General features: G+C 35.9%; 1 protein-coding gene across 1 annotated transcript in view; it reads right to left on the bottom strand.

Moving 5' to 3' along the window:
• Positions 1–17044, bottom strand: part of OSBPL9 (oxysterol binding protein like 9) — a 101346-nt gene that overhangs the window by 67674 nt on the left and 16628 nt on the right. The gene's annotated exons all lie outside the window — the stretch shown is intronic.

Genomic DNA, 17044 nt, shown 5'->3' with positions numbered 1-17044 from the left:
TCCACATTATGCTGTGATTATCTGTTTATATGTCTGCCTCCTCCCACTGAACCACTATAAGATCCTGGAAGTCAAGGACTATTTTATCTATTTTGATAAATGGCACTCAAGTACACACTCAGTGTATGTTTTTTAAACAAAAGCATGAACAATTCTTCAAAAGAGGGCATAGGGTGGGCCCATGTAAGTTGTTTGTTTCAAGAAGGTGGATGGGGGGGTTAAACTTATTTTTTTGTATTCAACAACAAGAAATGCATTAAGATAACAGGAATTAGGGAAACAACATGAAGCTACACAAAACAGGGAGTCTACTGGTCAGTGTCCTTAAGAAATAAAGTGTCTTAAGTATTCCAGAGAGAAAAGCTAGAGAACATGGCAAAGGTAAAATGCCTCAGGTTCAAAAGAAGCAGTATGCCACAGACAAAACCAGGACCTGGAAAATGGGGGTTGAAAAGACTTAAGGGTCCATATACCTAATCCCATGACAAAAGGCTACTTCTATCCGAGGAAGATTGGGTAGCAGCCAAACATTTACAGGTATCCCCTGCTTTTCAAAAGTTTGCTTAAGCCATTTTGCTTTTGTAAAAGACCTACGTTAGTACAGATAGTTCCCAACTTGTGATGGTTTGACTCATGATTTTTCAACTTTACAATGGTGTGAAAATGATAGACATTCAGCAGAAACCGTACTTCGAATTTTGAATTCTGATCTTTTCCCAGACCAGTGATGTGCACTGATCCTCTCTCGTAATGCTGGGTAGCAAGCAGCTACCCATCAGCCACACAATCACGAGGGTGAAAAAGATACACTGACCACCTTTCTGCACCCAAACAACCATTCTGCTTCTCACTTTCAGTACACTAGTCAATACATTACATGAGCTATTCAACACTTTATCATAAAATAGGCCTTGCATAAGATGATTTTGCCCAACTGTAGGCTCATGTAAGTGTTTTGAGCACATTTAAGGTAGGCAAGGCTAAGCTATGATGTTCAGCAGTTTAGGTGCATTAAATACATTTTCGACTTACAATATTCTCCATTTACAATAGGTTTATTGGTGCGTAACCCCACCATAAGTCTACATGTACCTATTTTCACTAAATGAAAGAAATCTAGAAATTTACAGAAAATAGGCGAAAAGCGAAAACAGCATTTGGCGTTTGTTTTGCCCTGAGCTGTTATGGAGGCAGCGAGCACCCCAAGCAGCGAGAGTAGCGCCACCAAGCTTCTTCTCCGGGAACTGCACTCAGCTTCTCAGCATCAAGCTGTCAGAGCTTTGCACTGTCTGTAGGCATCTAAGCTTTATCTTGATTTATTTTGTGCATCTGTTAGCAAGCTGCATCCTAAGGTAATTGCTTCTTCACTTTACCCATTTCATCTTACAAAAGGTTTTATAAGAACATTCTTCTTAGGGGAGGATATAGCTCAGTGGTAGCACGCATGCCTGGCATGCGTGAGGTCTTCAGTTCAATCCCCAGCACTTCCATTAAAAATAAGTAAATAAGTAAATAAACCTAATTACCACCTCCCTCCAAAAAAATTGATTAAAAAATTCTTATTTTGGATAGGACGGGAAACATGTATTTATTTCTTTTTTTAATAATTTATTTTAATTTTTATTTTATTTATTTTTTAGAGTGGAGGTTATGAAGTTTTCTTATTTATTTATTTTAGAGGAAGTACTGCGGATTGAACCCAAGACCTCATGCATGCTAAGCATGCACTCTACCACTGAGCTATACCCTCCCCCTGTATTTATTTCTTCGCAGAGGCTGTCTGGATGAACCCCAACTCTATCCAAATCCCATCAACTTGTTAGTCCTTTGTTTCATAATGGGTAGGGATTTTTATCACCATTTTCAGATGAGGAAAGCATCTCCAGAGTGTAATGACTTAACCAAAGTCATACAGAGTTAATGGCAGAACCAGAACCATTAGCATGGTACCTACTTATTCCACAACAGCAAATGAAGACACTTTAGTGGGTAAGCATGTGTGGGAGCAACTCATTCTGGTTAACTTAATTTCTGATGGTTAACTGAGCTAACCAACTTATGATGCATCAAACATTTGTTGAGTCATAACTAATACAAAATACATGCTAGATATAGCTTTGGAATATATAATAATAGTGCCTCCAGTGGAGGTAATAAAATGTGTCAAGAGGTGAGTATATAATACAAGGCAAAATTGATCTCTACATGGATGCACTCTGAAAATATACTAAATAAAAGCTATTTAAAAGGACCACGTGTATGCTTCCATTTATATGAAATGCCCCAAACAGGCAAATTCATAGAGACCAAGAGTAGATTAGTGGTTGCCTAGGGCTGGAGGGTTGGGGAAGGAGGTGAGGTAAATTGGGGAGTGACTTTCTCCATGAACTCAGATAAAGTCAACATTTCTTCCTAATGCCATTCAAGACTGTTCAAAATCTGGGCCCAATCAACCTTTCCACTATCATCACCCAGCCACTTCCTCCTCACCTCACAGAGATCCTGTATGTACTCAGCCCCAGTATTTTTTCCACACACTGAAAAAAACACCAAGCAATTTCACTTTTTCATGTCCTCCCTCAAGCTTAATTTCCCACCAATTGTTAAGTGAAAGCAAAACACTACATCTCCCCTCAGCTACCACCTCCTTTCCCATTGCTTTCACAGAGGAGCTTTTCCAAAATTGGCCACACCTTAACCTTCCATCCACTCTGGCAAACTAGCTTCCTTCCCCAGCTCTGCACCAAGCTTCGCTCTTAAAAGTTTCCAACGACCACTTCGCACCTCTCTAGTTTTGTCACACAGCTCTGCTCTGAAGCACTCCTGCTGCTCCCAACCTCTTCTTTCTTAAAAGTCTCTCCTACAATGGCTCTTAATTACCTAAGCTGTGCTTCAGAAACATTTCTACCTAAGTACCTTTGACAATGTATATCGGAAAAAGCACTCTTTTCTTATCCTGTTACACCTTCCCCTTTCTCTATACAAATGCTTCTTTGAAGACTTTAGAACCTACCTAACAATCTCCACTCCAACTCAGTCTTGTAATTACCCTGAGCACTCTTCAATGTACAGATTCACAATTTATCAGACACTCTTGGCCTCTCAGTTTCTTGATTTGTTCAACTCAAACTTCATTGCCATTCTCCTTCATTCACTCATTCTCACGACAATTCCCTGGACCTGCACTATCTAATATGACAGGCATTAGTCACATGTGGATATTTAAATTTTAATTATAATTAATTAAAATTAAGTAAAAATTTAAATAAGTTCCTCAGTCATATTTCAATGCTCAATGCTCAATAGCTCAATAGTGGCTAGTGGCTATGGCACCAGACAGTGCAGACACAGGACATTTTAATAACTGCAGTAAGTTCTACCAGACAGCACGGCCCTAGAGTTTGTCATCACACAACTAAAACACAGTAAAAAGTTAACACTACTGACAGGCATATGTAGAATAGATAAACAAGATTATACTGTATAGCACAGGGAAATATATACCAGATCTTGTGGTAGCTCACAGCAAAAAAAAAATGTGACAATGAATATATGTATGTTCATGTATAACTGAAAAATTGTGCTCTACACTGGAATTTGACACAACATTGTAAAATGACTATAACTCAATAAAAAAATTTTAAAAATAAAATATAAAATATTCTAACTGGTATGAAATTTTTTAAAAAGTTAACACTACTCATTACTGAAAATTTTCAATGAACTAGGCACTATGATAAGCATTTTACAGATACTGTATCATTTTAAAACAACTTTATATTGAAAGGTAACATATACACAAATAATAACTGGACGCTCAATGAAGAGATGCTCCTCTTGTATCTTTTCCTAATCATCAGCTTTGCCCTCCTTCCTAAAGTAAACAGTATCCCTACTTCTAACATTAGAATTAATTTTGTCTGTCTTTGAACTTTACACAAATGGACTTATACCATATATTTTTTTGTGTGTCTAACTTCTTTCACTCAACATAATGTTTGTCAAATTCGTCAAAGATGCTGCATACAGCAATGGTTTGTTCATTTTTATTTCCAGACATAGTATTCCTTTGAATGAGTATCTACAATTTGTTTATCAATTTCATTGCAGATGGAGATTTATGTTGTTCCCAGTTTTAGGTTATTAGAATCATGCTGCTATGACATTCTTATCTTTTGTTATATATATGGATATATTTCTAATTAGATACAATCTAGGAGTGAATTTGCTAGGTTATATAGTATGCACATGCCAATTTTAACAGGCATTGTCAAACAGTTCTTACTCCAACCAGTGGTGTACGAAAATTTCAATTGCTCCACATCTTCAGCAACATTTTTTTACTTTAGTCATTCTGGCAGGTGAGTACTAGTATCTTACAGTGGTCTTAATTACATTTCCCTGATAATTAAAAAAGTTAAATATCTTTTCAAGTTTGTGGCCATTTGACTATCCTCTTGTGAAACAACTGAAGTTTCTTGCCCATTGAATACACTGGACTATCATTTTCTAATTATTCGTAGGAGCTTTTTAATTATCCTGGACATGAATCCTTTACTGATTATAAATTAGGCAAATATCTTCTCCCACACTGTTGCTGGCCTTTGTACTCTCATAATGGTGTCTTTCCATGAAGAGTTAACTTTAACATAGTAAAATGTATTGGTTTTACACTTAATGGTTGTGTTTTCTGTGTCCTCTTTAAGAAGTCCTTCCTGATCCCAATGCCATGAAAATATTTTCCTATGCTATCTTCTAGAAGCCTTTATGTTTCGATATCAGGTGGAATAAATCCTCCAGGGTTTTTCTCTTGGTCTTTATAAATTATAAATCAACATCACCACCGTGGTCATAGCCAGTTCTCCCTAGAATGGCAGATGAGAATAAGCTGCCATTTCTACTAGGGTCTCTTTGTTGACTGAGAAGACAAAAACCAAAAGTTGGTATTTCTTGGCCCTTTATAAATTTTAGAATCAGCTGAACAAGGTAAACATACACACACTTATTACAATACTGACTGTACTGACTGGGAACAAACTGGGATTGCCACTTATTTAGGTCTCTTTTAACTTCAGTGTTCATAGTTTTCTGAGTAGAGGTCTTGACCATCTTTTGGTAATATTTATTTCTAAGTAATTAATGTTTTTGATGTTATGGTAAATGTTCTCTAGTTTTAAAAATTCATTTTCTAACTACTAGTTGCTGATATATTGAAATACAATTTATTTTTGTATAGTGACCTTGTATTCTAATAGTATATCTGTAGATTCTTTTGGATTTTCTGTATGCTCAATTAAAGTTGCTGCGAATAACAGCTTCATTTCTTCTACTCCAATCCTGATACCTTATGGTTATTTTTCTTACTTTATTGATTGGCTTGGGACGGCCTGGTTTAAGACTGCCAATAGAGTGGTAGATAATGTTGAATATAGGGGTAACAGGGAGCATCTTTGTCCTCTTATTGGTCTCTCTTCCATTGTCCTCCGTAGCTATTTAAAACCTTCTCTACTTTCCTTGAACCCCCAACAACAACATAAGCAGTCATCAGCTAGGAACTCTAAACCTGCTACACCCTCCCACCTGAAAACTCACTGGTATCTATATCCACTCTTGCTTCCTTTCCAGTTGTCATAATGGAAAAGGTGCCTATCACTTTTCCTCAGGTCTCTTACTCTACCAATTCTCAACTTCTCTCCCTCTCTATTGGCTCCTTCCCAACTTTACAAGTCTTTATACTCTCTAACAACAACAACAACAATCCTTCTCAACTAGACATCCTTGTCTAGCAATTAGCCCACCTCTCTCATTTCTTTCAAGATTATTATTCAGACTTGTCCAAGACTCTGACCTAAAATGTATTTTAACCTCCCACTCCTTGTAGGATATGTAACCATATCAATGACTCTTCTTCACCTTCAAATAAGGTGACTGTATGACCTGGTTTACCTGCAACAGCTCCAGATTATTCCTGTTATCTAGCACAATAATGAACAGAACCCCCTTTATTCTCAAGAGTGTCTTGGTTTAGGAGATATGGTCACTCTGCCATGGCCTATCCCAAGGGCCCTCAGTGATTTGCTCCATGCCTATCATCTTTCATCAAATTCTATGGCTGAGCAGCTTGAGATTTACCAATTGCCCCAAGCTCTCTTCCACCAAACATCCTTCCTCTCCCCTTATGTGGGTTTATACTATTTATCTTTACATCTGGTAGAGCAAAACTCCCTTTGCTAATCCATATAGAATAGTATCTGTTATGCTAACCCATCAATATATCAAAGTTTTTATTTCAGCCCTGCTTTTATGACCCATTGTACCAACATAATAAATATATATATCTTAAGTGACTTCCATGATTTTTCTTCTGAAGATATGGTGAGTAACCTTTCAGGTTCTGCCAGTACTTGGGCTCCCAAGGTATCTACTGCTCTAGGTTATACTACCCAGGTTCTAGAAAGTAATGGGAGCTGGAGTCTTGTGAAATCAGATGAGTTTCCTCACTTTACCTCTTCCTTTCTTCTATACACACAAACGTACTTCAGACATGAAGCATAGTTCTGGTACCAAAGACAGAAAGACAGTTTTGCTCTCGTGCATTAGAGAAAAACAGAACTTCGCTGGTCACTTTAGGGACAATCTCCCTTTGCAAGAAGAGAAAAGTAAACTGGTAAACTGCCTCCAATGATAATAAAGAAAGGAATGATGACTCCTCTGGGATGTAAATTGCTCACTCAGCTCCTGAAAGGAACGTGGGCAGTGCTACACATATACAGCACAGCTACTCCCACTGTAACACCACAAACTTACTTTTCCTCACTGCTGAGACATGAGAAGTATATCTTACATTCATATAATACATTTAAATATGATCTCCAAGATTTAGGCAGAACAGGTATTACTCATTCTTTAGAAATTAGAAAACTGAGACTCAGAGAGGTAGTAAAAAATTTGCCCAAGGTCCTACAGCTAAAAGGTAGGAGAATTCAGGTATTGCAACTCCTGATCCAAAGCTCATTCTTAACAGGGCATAGTTATATTAAGAAATATTCACTAATTACTTCAACATACTTATTATATACCTATTGTGGCCTAGGAACAGTAACAGCTAGGAGATATAAATAGGAATAAGATATACCTCTGCCCTGCAGGAGCACATAGTTTAGAGGTGAGAGAGAAGAGACAACAATGTAGAAGGAAGAGGAAAGCTTGAGGTCCCACCTGCTCACCAAAGACATTGCTGTATGGACCAGCTTTATCATCATTCATTGATTAAACAAGTACCAAATTTTCTCGTGATAGTAATAGACTGGTGAACAATCTGCTTTCCTTTTTTTCACTCAATATTGTTTTGAGGTTTGTTCATGTTGTATGTATGTATATATATGCACACACTTCCCATGTCAAGAATATATATGTGCATACATATACACACACATACACATAAATACTGTGTTGAGAATATTATGTACATTTTACCAGCTATATAGTATTCCTTTATATAAGTATACCACAATGTCTCAATTCCCTTGTGCAGAACATTTAGTTTATTTTTAATTTTTCTGATTTCAGTAATGTAGCAACAACCGTAACTGTGTATGTCTCCTGGTAACACATCTGCAAGAAAATGTCAAGTATACACTCTGAAATGGACCAGAGTTCCATTTTTATGTAGAGTTGGGCATACCTTCAGCTGTACTAAATACTACAAAACAGTTCTCCCAAGGGGTTGTACCAATTTACATCTCCACCAGCACTGTGTGAGAGTTCCTATATCCCCAATTATTGGGCAACACTAGTTATAATCAGAGCTTAAGAATCCTTACCAATCTGATAAAAATACTATCTTACTTAAGTTTTAATTTAGGTTCTCTGATATCACTGAGGATAACAATCTAGTCACATTTATTGCCATTCTCATTTCCTCTTAAATGAATTGAGTGTATCCTTTGTACATTCACTTTTGGGGCATTCTTTTGTCTTTTCTACTGATTTGTACATGTTCTTCTGGGTTTCCTTTTTGCCTATTTGATTTGTAGGAATTCTTTATATAGTCTGGATATTAATCCTTTGTCAGTTGTATGCATTGTAAATATCTTCTCTCCTATCCAAGGGTTGTCTTTCTCTTTGATTGTGGTGTCTTCTGTCGTTGTTATTGTTGTTATTCAAAGGTTTTAAAATTTGAACGTTGTCAAATCTACCATCTTCTCTATCATAGTTTGTGTTTTAAGACATCCTTCTCTACCCTGATATCATAAAGACATTCTTCTATACAATTTTACAAGTATAAATTGTCATTGTATACCTTTAATACCTCTGGAATTAATTTTTGTGTACAGCATGAGGTAGGGAATAATTTTATTTTTTCCACATGGGCAGCCAATTGATCCAGCTTCATTTATTGAGTGATAGTGTCTGGTTTGTAACCTGTCATATACTAAATTCTCATAGACGTGTGGTTCTATTTCTGAGCTTTCTCTTCTGTGCCACTGATCTACTTAATTCCTCTTTTACTAATACCACATGATTTTAATTACCATAGTTTCATTTTTTAAAGTCTTAACATCTGGAGTGGCAAGTTCCCCAACTCTTTATTCTTCAAAATTTCCTTGCCCCTTTACCATTTAATATGACTTGTAGAATCACATTGCCAACTTCTTTCTTAAGCCTAATTGTGATTTTTGACTAGAATCACACGTGTTTATAAATTAATTTAGAGGAAATGAACATATACATGACATTGAGTCTAATAGACAGGAAGATGAGATAGCTTTATCTATACTCAGATCTTCCTTTAGTCTTTCAATAATATTCATAGTTTTTATGCGTCAAAGGAATGCATTTATCTTGCAAAATATATTCTTAGGTAATGCAGAATTCTTGTTACTATTATAAACAGAATTCTTACATTAGTAACTTTTTTCTAATTGTTTGTGGGTTGAATAGAGGACTACTATATGTCTTCTGCATACTGATTTCATATCCAAAATTTTTGCTGAAGGTTAGTCATTTAAATAGTCTCTGTAGATTTTTGTGGGTTTCTTTTCTATAGACAATCATATCTTCTGTAAATACCAATAATGCGTATTCTTTGCTTCCAATCATTTTTCTTTGAATTCTTTTGCTTTTTATTCTTCTGTTATATGTTTGCCAGGACCTCTAGAACAGTTACAGAAACATCATTTCTAGATACTAATTTTGATTCTGCCTTCCAAGCCTTGTATCTTTTGTATCTTTTCTTGTCTTACAGCATTCACTAGGACCTGTAGAGTACAATATTTAAAGGAGTAGCAATCCATATCAAAATACCCATGACACTTTTCATAGAACTAGAACAAACAGTCCTAAAATTCATGTGGAACCACAAAAGACCTCGAATTGCCAATGTAATCTCGAAAAAAGAAAAAAACAAGTATTTACAAGTGATGCAACCAACAAGGAGTTAATATCCAAAATATACAAACAGCTCATACAACTCAACAGCAAAAAAAGAACCCAATCAGAGGGGACCAGAATAGATATTTTTCCCAAAGAAGACATACAGATGGCTAACAGGCACATGAAAAATGCTCAACATTGCATTTTTGAGAGAGAAATTGACACAGAGAAATAGAAATATAGACCACAATGAGATATCACCTCCTATCTATTAGAATGGCTATCACCAAAAAGTCTACAAATAACAAATGTTTGAGAGGATGTGGAGGAAAGGGAACCATTGTACACTGCTGACTGGAATGTAAATTGATACAGTATGGACGTTTCCCAGAAAACTAAAAATAGAGCTATCATATGACCCAGCAATTCCACTCCTGGGTATGTGTCCAGAAAAATCAAAAAGATATATGCACCCCAATTGGACACAACCCAAGTGCCTGTCAACCAACAACTGGATTAAGAAGATGAGGTATATATACAATGGAATATTATTCAGTCATAAAAAGAATGAAATACTGTCATTTGCAGCAATGTGGATGAACCTAAAGAATATTATGCTTAGTGAAATAAGTCAAACAGTGAAAGACAAATACTACATGATATCACTTATATGTGGAACCTAAAAAAATTATACAAATAAATGTATATGCAAAACAGAAACAAACTCACAGATACAGGAAACAAACTTGAGGTTACCAAAGGGGAGAAGGAGGGATAAATTAGGGGCATGAGATTAACAGATACAAACTACTATGTATAAAATAGATAAGCAACAAAGATATACTGTATAGCACAGGGAATTATAGTCATCATTTTGAAACGACCTATAAGGGAGTATAACCTGCAAAAATACTGAATCACTATGCTATACACCTGAAACTAATATTGTAAATCAACTATACTTCGATTGAAAAAAAAAAAGCAGCAAAAGCCAACGCCTCTGTCTTGCTACTGATTCTAAATAGAATGTTTCTATTATGTCACTATTAAGTACACTGTAGCATTTTCGCAAATACTTCTTCTCAGGTTAAGAATATTCTCTTCTATTCCCAGCTTGCTTAATCTTGAATGCGTTTTTAATTTTATTCACTCCATCTTCTGCATTTATTAGATGGTCATGCAGTTTTCCTTTTTTAATCTGTTAATATAGTAAATTATTTTAAATTAATTATAAAATTAGTATCCTAGTATTCTCAGAATAAACTCTGTTTGGTCATAATACTTTTTTATTTAGACATTAATGGGTATGGTTTGCCATATTTTGTTCAAGAAGACTCTGGCCTAAAAATTTCCTTTGCTATTTTCTTCTTTCCACTTTCTCTATCATTACTTTTTTCTTTTTCTAATTTTTTAACGTAATGCTTAATTAGCTCATTAATTTCCAATCTGTCTTATAATATATTCATTTAAGATTATAAATCACAGACTACCTTAGACACATTTTTAACATATGGTCCCCCATTATCATTCAGCTTTAAATATTTCATAATTTCCATTATGATTTCTACCTTTACCAATGAATTATTTAGAAGCATGTATGTGAGGTGGCAAGTGGCTTTGTTATGGGATTTCTAATTTATTTCACTGTTAAAGTATATCATGTATGTGATACTGGTTTTTGGTATTCTCTTTTCCCATACAACTCTAATTTTTTTCTTAAAGTCTATTATGTTTGATATTAATACTACTTCCTTGCTTTCTTTGGTTAACAATTTCCTGGAATATCTTTTTTTATCACTTTCTTTTTAAATTTATAATCATAAAATATTATAAATGGTCAGAAAATACAGCATTAATGACATCTATGTACCAATCACAGAGATTAAATAGATGTTTACACTTGCCCAAGAGAGGACATTTTCAGTGTCAAATTCTTAGAGAAGAGATGGTGCTTGCAAAATAGCTACTGAATTAACAAAGAAGGCAGAAATCAATACAGTAATTTTTCAAAATGAAATGACAAGATAATTGACAAAAGGATGCAGATAGGATGCAGATCTAAGGGGATGAGGGAGAAGGACATTCTTAAGGTTATACATTAACCTAAAAACACTTTATTGTATCCATTCTAAGATATCAGTGATTATAAAATGCATCCCAAAGCCAGAGATGTTAACATGAAAAAATAATACAGAATCACTGAAATTAAGCATTAGATGTCAGTGCTAAGACTATTAATAATCTGTCACTGCTGACCTCTCTTGAAATAGGCTAAAAGACAAGAATACAGATGACACATCCCTCAGGGAATCAGTCAATTCTGACCACCAGCACAACTGATAAATGGAGTACACAGTTTCACTGGAGTGGGTAAAAAAAGTTACTTTAAGTCACATATGGATTAATAGTTTTTGAAAACTCACAGTACATTTAGTGCTAACTTTGGTGATTCCCAAGGCCCTGTAGAATTCTTCAGAATCTGAGATTCATCTTATCAATGGTAATTATCAATTACAATAGTAACTACTGTTCATTAAGAACCTAAGTCCCAAACACTGTGTTTGGATACTTTTTAGTGAGTCAGCTAATTTGATATTCATAATTATATGAGGAAATGACATGATGCCCATTCCAGAGCTAAAGGAAATAGGACTCAGAACTGAATAGATGAGTTCCCTTGAGTCACAAAGCTAAGTGGCAGAATTCGTATTTCAATTTCATCTCATTCTTGGCCTGTTCTTGTCTCTACCCTACACCGCCTCTTTAATGCTATTACTTTTTCAGATTTTATCTGGAGATGTCAATTTTTTGCTGTCGGTTGAGTTTGGGAGTAGGGATGGGAGTGGGGATTAGCTCCCAGGACTCAACCAACATTTTACTTTTCCCTCAAGGCAAGGGCACCATCTAGTGGCCATACTTTGCCACTAACACAAAGAAAGTATGATTTTTCAGTCTTCTGTTTTCCTTCACTGGTTTTATACTTCCTTGCATCAAATTGGAGCTTCTGCATTTGACTCTTCTAGTGGAGAAGAACAGAAGCCTAGTAACATTAAGGACTGAACAGAGTTTTGGAATGAAACAGGCCCAAATTCAATCCCAGATTCACCATGTACTTAACTGTATGACTTTGGTTAAGTTACTAAAAGTAGTTTCAGTCTCAGTCTCATTTGTAAAATGAAATAACACTGCTGACCTGAGAGGATTATCATGGGAATGTCTATGAAAGTCACCCAGCACAGTGACTGATCCAAAGAGCTTCCTCAGTAACTACTGGTTCCTTTCCCTATTCTCCTTTCATGTAGCCTAAAACCACATGGGTATTTTGCTTTTTTTTTTTTTTTAAGAAAACATGGGGAAGTTGTAGAGTGCCCACTTAGCATACACAAGGTCCTGGGTTCAATCCCCAGTACCTCCTCTAAAAATAAATAAGTAAACCTAACTACCACCCCCTCGCCAAAAAATAAATAAATAAAAATAAAATTAAAAAAAGAAAAACAAAAAAAATTGGGGAAAAAAATCCATGTATGATTGGCTTATGTTGTGTTTAACATAACTTTCATACTTCTTTTGTATGTAAACTATAGTAAAGGCAAATTCCCCAACATTTATTCATTAGTTTTATAAACCCATAAAACCAACAATAAGCGTTTTTTGAGTACCTTCTTACAACATACCAAGTACCTGTGACAGTGGATGGGAACTCACTAACAGGTGGGGAAAACAGACAGCTCAATGTGTAACATCATGTAATAAGTACCTTCATGGCTATTAGTGAAAAATGGAGGAGGACCAAATCTGTTAAAAAGATGTGGATCAAGAATGCTTCACAGAAGAAGCAACATTTGAAAGCCTCTTAAAAGATGAGCTCACCATATAAGGGCCCAGAACATTCCTGACATATGAAAAAAATATATCAGAAGCAATGAGAAATGAAGAAACACAGTGAGGAAATATGAGAAGTACAGTGTGGTTGGAATCCAGGACAGGATGGATGAAGATTGGTGGCCCAGGTCTATGAGAGCTTGTCAAGCTCATTTGCAATCTAGATGATGGTGCATTACCAGCACCACCACTGTCGTCATCACCATCATCCATAGCAGTTAGTTATTGGAGGTGCCCAACTCTGTACAGACATGATTGCTAACCCTTACAACCCTGCAAGTTAGATAACATCATCTTCACAGAGGTTAAGAAACTTGCCCAAAGGCACAGTCAGTAAGGGGTGAAGCTGAGTTAAAGTCAGCCCCAGGACTCTCTGATTCTACACCAGTGATCCCACACTTGGCTGTACAACACAATCACCTAGAGAATCTGTTTTATAATAAAGCTTCCAGACCAGATTCTAAAACAGCGTTATCTAGGGAGTGGGACTTGGGAGCTTATATTGCAAACCAACTCTGCAGATATTTCTTAGAAAGCCAAATGGCAGTCCAGCTTTTTGAAAATACCATGGAGCCTCTTAAAACACACACACACACACATACACACACACACACACACGCACGCACTACTAATTAATAGCTTCCATCTATGTGTCAAGTGCCTAATCCTCACAAAATTCTGCAAGGGTATTATAATTCCCGCTTTAAAAAAAAGAAAACTCAAGTTCAGGAAGTTTACAGATAACTTCCCTCTTCCAGTCAACAAAGCAAAAGGCAAAAATAGCTTCAACCACAGGTATGTCTGGTTCTTCTCTGTCATGCTATGTGGTAGACTGATTCCTAAACACCCCCTCCCCCTGACCCATGACCATGTTATCTCCTCCCCTGTGAGTGTGGGTGGAAACTGTGAATATGACGAGATGTTACTGCATTGATTATGTTACAGGATAAGTTATCACTGAAGTGAGTATATGGCAAAGGGGAAATTATCTGGTGGGTATAATCTAATTCAATCATGTGAGACCTTTTAAAAGCAGAGTGTTTTCTGCATCTGGTACGAGAAAGGGCAAGTCAGAGAGATCTGAAGCCCTAGAAGGATTCCATGCACCATGTGGACTTGAAGGTGGAGAACCACACGACAAGGAGTATGTGCAGCCTCTAGAAGTTGAGAGCAGATCTCAAACTGACAGCCAGCAAGAAAACAAGAACCGCAGTCCTACAGCCACAAGGAAATGAATTCTGCCAACAACCTGAATGAGCTTAGAAGTGGATTCTCTCTTGGATTCTTCCTCAGAGCCTCCACATAAAAGCCCACCCTCGTCAATATCTTGATTTCAACCTTAAGGAGAGAAACTTTCTGAGATGTCTGATCTATAGAACTGTAAGATAATAAATAGTGGAGCTTTTAAAATTGTAGCAAAATACACATAACATAAAATTTACTGTTTAAACATTTTTACGCATTCAGTTTAGTACCATTAAGTACATTCACATTGATCTGCAACCATTATAACCATACATCTCCAGAATTTTTTCATCTTTCCAAATTGAAACTCTGTACTCAAAAACAAGAAATCCCCAATCCCCCTTTCCTCGGCTCCTGAAAACCACCATTCTACTTTCTATTTCCATGAATTTGACTATTCTAGGTAACTCATATACCTCATATAAGTAGAATCAAACAGTATCTGTCTTTTTGTCACTGGTTTATTTTACTCAGCATAATGTCCTTAAAGTTCATCCATGTCATAGCATGGGTCAAAATTTCCTTCCTTTTTAAAACTAAATAGTATTCCATTGTATGTGTATACCACATTTTGTTTATTCATTCATCCATTAAATGGACGCTAGGCTACTTCCACCTCTAGGCTATTGTGAATAATGCTTCTATGAACATGGGTATACAAATATCTGTTCAAGTCTCTGCTTTCAATTCTTTTGGAGATATATATATAAAAGCCCACGCTGGTCAATACCTTGATTTCAACCTTAAGGAGAGAAACTTTCTGAGATGTCCGATCTATAGAACTGTGTGTGTGTGTGTGTGTGTGTGTGTGTACGTTGTTTTGAGTCAATTCATTACCTTGAAAATTGGGTAAGTAAAAGGAAATAATCAAGTATTTATTTATCCTGTCTATTTGAACTGTACCACTGGGTAACCAAATAATAAATGAAGGGAAGTATCTCCTTATATAATTATTTCTGATAAAAATTAAAACAAAATGAGAAAATGTCATCATTTTGCAACCCCAAAATGGATCTAGATACTGAACATCAACAGCTGCTAATATCAATAAAGAGCAAAAACCAGACATTATGTGCCTCCTGATAAAAGAACACAACACTGCCTACAGTCTTGCCAAAGGGATCAAACCTACATCTGATCCAGTCTCTGGATCCAATTTGCAGGGAAAGCAGAGACAGAAGAACATGCTGAATTGTATCCATATGCAATTAGTAAAATCTGTACTATGGATAAACTCCTAGAGGTCAAAGGTCTGGATTCTTTGATAGATAAACTGCAAACAAAAGATGTCAAGTTTTTTAAAATAAGCAAGATGAAATATAGAATTTAGGACTGCAAATCCAAAAAGTGATTCCTATAAGAACGGTGGTTAATTTAGGAGACAGGGTTTAGGGTGTAATTTGAATGGGGCACATAGGCTTTTCAGGGTAACTGGCAAAACTCTATTTCTTAACCTGGATGGTAGTCATAAGGGTTAATAATTAATTAAGCTATATTTAAGAGAAAAACATACCACATTAAGTGTAACAATGAAGCAGTGGGTCAAATCCAAATTGAATTCAACTGAAGAGCTATCTCACTACAGCTCTGTCAAAGTCTCACTACTGAATCTATCTTAAGCCAAGAAAGCAGTTAATACCAGACTGAGTTGGTGACTGAGGTCAGTGACAAGTGCTTAGAAAAGTAATTAAACCAAGGAGGCAAAGAGAAACCAAAGGAGGGAAAAAAACAGTAAACACTATAATAAGCTGAATTTTCAAAAATCTTTATGCTATCACATATACACCATCTGTTCAAAACAAGCCTGTCTCACTTCCATCCTGCAAATTCGCCATACTTACTCCTTTCTTGGTGCCAACATTTTTCCATTAGAATTTGATTTCTTTCTCAGAGTTATTCCCCACTTCTAACAATTAATTACTGCTAATAAAGGCAATGATATGTTTATCAAATATATTCACATCTTCAAAAGTAAGGGTACAGAAAAAAGATGGTAGAAAGAAAGCAACAGGAGACTGAAGAAGAAAAGGCCACCAGAAGCGACTGATCTAGTTATGACAGAGATAGGCCCTTCTCTAGATACAATGGAGTACTAGAACTATATTCCCAACCTGCATTCTTTCTTGCCTTTAGCTATTTGGACAATGGTGGAAATTGAACAAGCAATTAAAAGCAGTTTAAAGCTATAGGCCTGCACTGTCCAGCTCATAACCACATGTGCCTTCTGGGCACCTGAAGCGCAGCTAGTCTGAACCAAGATGTCCCATAAATGCAAAAGATACACTAGATTTCAAAGACTTCATATGAAAAAAAGAATGTAAAAGATCTCATTAGCAATTTTTTATTAATTACATGTTGAAATAATATTCTGGATATACTGGCATAAACAAAATGTATTATTAAAATTAATTTTACCACCTTCTTTGTACTTTTTATATGTACTACAAAACTTTTAAATTATATATGTGGTTCACATTATATTACTGGACATCACTGCCACATAGGTTATTATTAAATAGTGTTGAACAGGAAGAACAAAATA

Source organism: Camelus ferus, chromosome 13, assembly GCF_009834535.1.
Source record: "Camelus ferus isolate YT-003-E chromosome 13, BCGSAC_Cfer_1.0, whole genome shotgun sequence".
Classification (NCBI taxonomy): domain Eukaryota; kingdom Metazoa; phylum Chordata; class Mammalia; order Artiodactyla; family Camelidae; genus Camelus; species Camelus ferus.
Note: the sequence above shows the minus strand (reverse complement) of the source record. Positions and strands in the feature narration are given on the sequence as shown.